At 50.6% G+C, this 7,855-nt stretch overlaps 1 protein-coding gene across 1 annotated transcript in view; it reads right to left on the reverse strand.

The window, feature by feature from the left end:
• Positions 1-4,317, reverse strand: part of nexmifb (neurite extension and migration factor b) — a 47,883-nt gene extending 43,566 nt beyond the window's left edge. The window contains exon 1 of the mRNA XM_028960241.1: positions 4,094-4,317. The gene's annotated coding sequence lies outside the window, so the exon portion shown is untranslated. The remainder of the gene's footprint in view (positions 1-4,093) is intronic.
• Between the last annotated feature and the right edge of the window lie 3,538 nt (positions 4,318-7,855).

The raw sequence follows: 7,855 nt of genomic DNA on the forward strand, positions 1-7,855 counted from the left end.
TGGTAGTAGCCTAGTAACACACTCGCCTATGAACCAGAAGACCCAGGTTCAAATCCCACTTACTACCATCGAGTCCCTGAGCAGAACACTTCAAATTCAAATTAAATTCAAATTTTATTTGTCACATACACAGTCATGCACGGTATGATGTGCAGTGAAATGCTTTATGCGACTGCTACAGACCACAGTATTGCAAATGTTGCACGTAAACAATGAACCAATATGCAAATATTGCAAACATAACCAAATATTACACTTTTACGTCTTTAACATAAAATATGTGTAACTGGTAGGGTGAAGGTGTGCAAATGAGTAACAGACAATGTTTAAAGAAAAAAAAAAAAACTAAGTGTCTCCAGGGGGGGACTGTCCCTGTAACTACTGACTGCAAGTCGCTCTGGATAAGGGCGTCTGGTAAATGCTGTAAATGTAAATGTAATTCAGGAATAATTCACTTCGCTGCATGCCCTGTTAGATGACGCAGCACTATATGCTGCATATGACTGTGTTGGCAGAGCTGAGAGGATCACCTCACAAGAACGCAATTAAACTGAGCAGCTCTCCAGACACTCCAACACTCGGCCATTTCCATTTCCGCCCAGCCTACAACCGTGGCGAGGAGATGCCCCGACTCCCATCCACCTGAGGCCTGGAGGGCCACTCCAGCCCGCAGACTCCTCTTACTCACGTCTGCTCCACAGAGGCGGCGGAACGACGCCGCGCGTCCACGCCACAAGTCCGGAGAGGCGCCCGAGGAGGCCGGAGGCCTTCAGCTACACCGGCGCGCGTGTAAATCTGATACGGGCGTTACAGCTCGCCAGCATTGCACAGTTAACCGCCGGGAGAGCGATGGAACAGTCTCAGCGGTTTTATTCCCATACGTTCTGCTGACGTAATGGCGGGAGGGTTCGACTCTGTCTCGCTGTGTCTCACAAACCAAAAAAAAAGAATAATGCGCTCTCAACAGAGTTCACCTTTTTAAAAACGAAATGAAAAAAGCGCATATGGGTGAAACGTGGCGGTGGCGAAGGGACGTGTGAATGGAAACCGCAGGAAGCGGCATTAGTGGCAGCGTTGCTGCCCTCCGCACGAAACAATGTGGACACGTTTCTTTTTTTATGAAGAATGAATCAATAAATCATTTATGGTTCTTTGTTTATTTCTGAAGCACATTTCATAGGAGGCCACAGCATTATTAACTGATTATCTGGCTTTTGACGGAATTAATATGTGGGTGTTTGGTGTAATAACAAGAAACGATGGCTCGTTCGTAGAAATTTTAAAGTAAAATGCAGGAAACGCAAACCGTTTTTAATCGTATCACAAATGCACAACATTTATTTCGTATTTAGCCCAAGATCACACACAATTCGTCCCTTTGACGGGCTTTGACTGTTGAGATCCCCAAACTTGGACTTGGACATTTATAGAATTTCCTTTCAAATGTAAAACCTACATGGAGGCAAGGGTCGATGATCTGATGCCGATACTAATTTTATTAATGACCTAAGCACATTAGCATATTTCATCACGTTGGATGGCCTAATAATGCACACTCTACTCCCTCTGCCTGCTGACTCACTGCATTCAAATTGCGCCGCAGTATTTCTATATCCCGGCCGTCCATTCACCGTCCGTCCGGGAATAAAAGAGCGAGGCCTGCTCGCTGCCGAGACAGAAGCCCAGGGAGCTCGGCCGAGGTCCCGCCCCCCCCCCCCTCCCGCTGCAGAGGCACGGCCGAAGGCACCAATGGCCGAGCGCGGCCGGGCACCGCGAGCCAATGGCGTCGCTCCACTGCAAATCCCCTCCGCGTCAACGGGAGCCCCTCTGCCAATAACACAGCACCCCGACGCCTCGAACCGTCCAAGGCAGCGGCAATTAAAAATAAAACGAGCAGGACTCAATATCATTCAGCTCAATACGATTGATCTATAATGAATTCGCTCTGAGGTCCTTTGTTAGTTTAGCCAATACTGTAATAGAACATGTAAGGTGCCAGTAAAACAAGTCCACGAGTGTGTATGTGCGTGTGTGTGAGACCAAAAAATCAATATATCGCTGAGGTATTACAGATATCGATCTGATATCGAAGCTAAACACGGCATACGTATTCACGGTGATTTTCGGTGATTTTCTTTTTTCGTGTATATCTGCGGGACGCCGCTCTTCTTCTTCTTTTAGGAATATATCGTATCACAGATCCGGAGAGTCTCGGAAGGTATTGAACGTTTTGTGTTATCAGCGTCTTGGTATTTTACAGTATTGCGGGATTTCTTCTGTCATTCCCACCGCCAGTGCGTGTGGGGGGGTGGTGTGGGCTGGACTGGACCAGCTATCGGATAAGAGTCGGTCTAAAGGCCTCTCTCTCTCTCTCTCTCTCTCTCTCTCCCTCCCTCCGTCTCTATCTCTCTATCCTCCCGGCGGAGCCTCCACAGCTCTGTCCCTCAGGCCGCGAGGACCCTGCCTCGCCGTTTAATTACGCGCACTCGCCGCCCGCCGCAGAGGCTGAGAGAAACCAGACAGACAGAGAGAGAGAGAGAGAGAGAGAGAGGGATGATGGTGGGGGTTCAATTCTGCGGTCCGACTTTCATAAGAACATTTCCAGGAACCTTATTAACCGCCTCTTCCCCCGTCACACGTCCCCGAACCCACTAATGCGGCACGCTGGCACACGTCGCCTTCCACCGAGGTTGGAACGTCTACCGCCAGGTATTACACGATTATCAGGCTCGAGCTGCGTGGTAAGAAGCGTATTTCTGGTCCCTGCTAATCTGCGCCGGTTTAGAACCGGGAGGGGGAACAGAAACGACGAATTCCCGCAGGGAGCCGTCACCCGAAAAACTGGCCTTTTAACGGTGGCTCCGGTGCTGCAGAGAGATCAATGCCGCCGCCGCCGCCGATGCAGGGATTTGCATGGAGGAAAATAACGAAGCTCCAAGCTCGTTTAGGCCGACCTACAGCAGCGATTTCATAACCCCGAAAACACACCGATACGGTAATCTGCCGAGCCGAACAGGAAATCGGCGGGCCGCTACCGAACGCCCAGAAACGGCCACCTCTCTAGCCTGCGGCCCGTCCCGTTCCGCCCCCCTCCGGGTCCGGTTGTGACTCAGGGGTTCAAGCGAATGCGGGCACCGGCGTACAGGCGAGAGCACGTCACACTCAGCCACACACACACACACACACACACACACACACACACATGTCATCACGTCAGGCCAGCTCGCCACGTTCCGCGGTTTACTGTTAGGCCGCGGCGGGACGGGGGGGCGCGGATGGCGGCCCGCGGCGCCGGAAGAGGTTAGACCCTTTGTTGCGAATGCAATTCTAATCAGCAGCGGAGGAGACATTGATTTTTGTGTGAGTGTGTGTGTGTGTGTGTGTGTGTGTGCATAGAATGGGTGTTACCATCGGCAATAATAAACCGAAAGATCACGGAACCCCCCCCTCCCCCCCAAAAAAGGATGGATGGAGGGATGTAGGATGGAGAGCATCACCAACGCCGTCACGTCGCGCCTCATTTGCATACGTAGCGCGCACGGAGCCACTAAGTTACAGGTCGCGTGCGATTTGCGGTGCAGGGGAGGGTGTGTGTGTGTGTGTGTGTGTGTGTGTGTGGGGAAGGGGGGGGGGGGGTTCGGGACCCACGACCATGTGACATTTTACCCCCGACAGTTTGAACCAGCCGGGCTTCGCGGTCCCCGGCCGAATATGATTATTAATTTATTACGCATACATAACGCGTTGTGGGATCGGCGGAAAAACGCGTCCGGATGCGGCGCGATCGACGTGCAGGCGCCTGGTTATGAATATAATTAGTATTGTGTATGTTATATATTGTGTGTGCATTTTTCTTCACCCCCCCCCCCCTTTGTAATTGACGCGCGTTGCGCACGTTCATAAACGGGGCATCTGGCTGCACGAGTCGTCGGTGAAAACGGCCAAAACGCGGCGACGACGAGACAAAAACGGGGACAGAGGTGTCCCGATCGGGCGCGCGACGGCCGCCCCGCGTCACACGGCATCGATCAAAAGCCGCATAGCGGCGCTCAGGTGGCGTAATGGAGGTGGTCGAGCGGCGAGCGGCACCCACCTCGCGTCTCCGGCGCGGCCGCCTCTTCCCCGGGCCTCGGGCCGACGGCAGGTGGCCCTCAGCGCTCCATCTTTATTCCACGGAGCGGCGGGGACGCGTCAGATGTCCAGCGGGCGCGACGGCCGCGACGTGGTGGCTGCTGGTAGACTCCGCGTCGCCGTGGGCTGTGCCGCCGCCGCCGCCGCCGCCGCCGCTGCTGCCATTGTCACCACCGCGACTCCCGCCCCCCCCACCACCACCGACGCCACCGACACTCCTCCTTTTTTTTTTTTTTTTTTTTTTTTTGCAGCTGGACCTTCTCCCCCCGTCTCGTCGTTAACTTGCTGCCCCCCCCCTTCTGTCGAGCGTCTCCTCCCCAGAGAAATAAGAGAAAAAAAACCGCGCAGCAGGGCCCGCCGCGCACCGGAGGATGGGCTGCGACCGACCGACCGATCGATCGATCGATCGATGCTTCGTCAATGGATCGCGAACAGCAAACCGTGCGTTTCGTCAAATATTCTCGCCGCAACCTCCGTGGATCCCGATTGGCTGTTCGGGATGAAATCACGTGGTCTTTTCCGAACAATTGCGGGGAATCGCGGCCGCCGCGGAAATATCGTAATTACGAGCTCCGGGCGAGCAAATCGGTTTATCATTGATGTTATCGTTATTATTGTCAACCTGAGAGCCGTTTATAAAAATGGACCTTGTCGGACGGTGAGATTAATAATATTGCGACACAATTCGTGAAGAGAAAATAAGAAATGTGTTTCTCTTCCGCATTTAATTTCCCAATTAAGTTAAAAAAAATCCGTCAGTCAGGATCTCACAAAAGTGGCAGCAGACGTGACCCTTGGGTCTGGCTGGGGTGTTGCTGGTAGGCCTTATTTCCTGCATCCGCATCACAAAGCGGGTTCGAGTTATAGCCTCCAAAACGTTTAAAGTAAGTTTTTTTGTCATATTTGCTTAATACATTCAAATTTCAGACCAGACCACTAAATCTGAATCGGGGCCGCCCTCGCATCGCGTTTTTTCTCTTGCTTTCAGATTTGCGAGGCTCCGAAATGTAAAGGACGGCCGCATATCCCACCCCTGCGCTGGACTCCACTTCCTTTGGCCGGAGATAAAATGCAGAGCGCCACCGTCAACTGGAGGCCTCGGCCCTATAATCATTTTTTTTTTTTTAAAAAACCATCAGCAGGCCTACTGCGCTCAGCAAATAAATGAAAGTAGTTATTTCTGAGGCCAGTGTTTACTTGACACTTGCTTGAGTGCACGCAGGCCTGACGATCACCATAGTGATGGAAATTACCGCCGTGTAGGTTTCCATCTCGATAAAGTTGCCCAGGCGTTGGCCACGAGGCAGAGGTGTGACGCAGCCCGCGCATCTCCACACAACAGCACGACTCGCGCAACACCTGCACTTTTATAGCCGGGGGGGGTCGCGAGAGTTCGTCCACGGCCGTGCGGCCATCGAGACGAGGCGGACACGCGAACCTCCGTCCAAAGTTCCTCCGGAGCTTCGCAGAAGACGCAAACGTGCTCCTTCCACTTCTCCTCAGCTCATTGCCCGAGCGATTTTTGACTCCGCCCGCCCTTTGTTCCGTTGACAAAACTTTTTGCGGCCTTGCCATCTACGAAGCCTGCATGAAAAATGCAACTCGCAAAATGCATCCTGGGAATGCACACGGTGAGTGACAGCGTTCTGATAATATAATATCATATTCGTCAGATTGCAGACGTGCACCCATTACGTCCTGAACAGTGCGAGCCCCGGTCATCCGGGGAAATTCACCACAACTCGCATTCTTTTCAAGCAGATCACCGTCGACCACCGTGCAAAGTTCCGAATGGGAACCACGTACACATGCAGAGTCACTCCGTGACCTGTGTGATTTGGCTGAATGTGAATACAACTCAGACGCGAGAGGATTTCTGGAGCTCCACTGGGTTCATTTAAAGATGCAATATTAAGATTTACATCAACATGAAGATGTACAATTTCAGCTTTAAACATTAAAATTCAAAGTTCATTGATAGGATGTGTTCTGATTTAATGTCAATAGGTGCTGATGGCATCTGTAACAACTATTATGTGTTTACATCTGTACTAAGGCCGGACTGAGGGTGGATTTTATTCAATTTACATAACATTATGTAAATTACTTAATACTATGGTATTTTTAAATTTGTGTTGTTTTCGTCAACAATGTTATGACAAAATATCTTCATCAAAAAACCTTTTTGATGTGATGAAGGTGAGACAAGCTGAGAAGTAAATGCTGGTCATGTGATGATAGTAATCAGAAGGTTGCCGGTTCGAATCCTGGTCCGCCAAGGTGCCACTGAGCAAAGCACCATCCCCACACACTGCTCCCCGGGCGCCTGTCATGGCTGCCCACTGCTCACCAAGGGCGATGGTTAAAAGCAGAGGACACATTTCGTTGTGTCACCCCGTGCTGTGCTGCAGTGTTTCACAATGACAATCACTTCACTTCATTAGTTTGGATCACATCCACAGCAATGCTGGGTTTATTCTCACCCTCTGCACTGCCATATTAGGATTTGGTCAAGAACACGGCCTCCCCCAGGATCACCCCAACGTGAAGAGTTGGGGTTTTCATTTAAATGGACTCACCTACCGCTGTCCATCGACCCCGCTCTTATTAGGGGGGCTTCTCGTGAGTCCCAGATTCTGCCGCCGCATTATAACCATAAACGCGGAGACGACCACGTCCTCATTACTGTGTGACTCTTGGAATCAGCACACACACACATTGACACGCACATCACAGCCGACGTGGACATCTGTGTCTTATACACTTCATTTGCCTCCCGCATCACAAACCAGCGACAGTGGCAAATGTTGTCATTGTTAAAAGGCTCCTTTGCAACACACTGGCCGGTCGTCGGCGGAAAGTGACAGGAATGCATTACAACTGTGCTCGTTTATGAGACCCAGGCCTAGAAATACGTATTTGACACCAAGACAATAAGTAGGCAATGAAATCGGGTTTATTTTAATTGTGTAAAAAAGCACATTGAACTGAACCAGGTTGAGGGGCGGAACACTGGCGATTCCACGAAGTCGGGTGGCTGGATGTCACGCAGGGTTTCCTCTTGATGCTCCAGTTTCATCCCACAGAGGCAGACATGCAGGTTTGGTGAACTGGTGATGCTAAATGGGCCCTGGGGTGTTCATCCAGGGATGGACCGGTGCCCTGTCCGTGGATTACTCCTGCTTTGCACCCACAGATTGCTGGGAAAGGCTCCAGCTTCCATGAAAACCTGACATAGATAAGTGGGCTTAGAAAACAGACAGATGGTTTTTGGTTGAGAGTCATAGTCCCCCCCCCCGTACCAGCAATGAGTCCATGCAGATCAGGAGAACCTCAGCACTACAGAATGTTGCAAGGTCAAGGAGAAAGTTCAAGAGGGGGGCTCCTCAGAAGCCAACAGGAGCCTTGAAAGAGCCACAGGATCCAGTTAAGTTAAAAAAAAAAAAACTTAAGTTCTCGGGCATGGGGCAAAATGAAACTCAGCAAAAACTTAGTTCTTCTTTGGACAAATAGGGACTATAATCAGTCAAGAAATGCCATTAATCTGGGCAGCACCGTTTTTATAAAGTAAAAAATTAAAGCATGTCTACATTGGTTCGCTATATCTTTCACTTTAAAAGTCAGAATTTTTAAATGTATATATTTCACAACCTTAGCTCAAGCTTAAGAGTCAAAACCAATGCAATGATGTGCATTCACAGAGTATAAGGATGATGGATGCCTA

This window comes from Denticeps clupeoides, chromosome 18, assembly GCF_900700375.1.
Source record: "Denticeps clupeoides chromosome 18, fDenClu1.1, whole genome shotgun sequence".
In the NCBI taxonomy this organism is placed as follows: domain Eukaryota; kingdom Metazoa; phylum Chordata; class Actinopteri; order Clupeiformes; family Denticipitidae; genus Denticeps; species Denticeps clupeoides.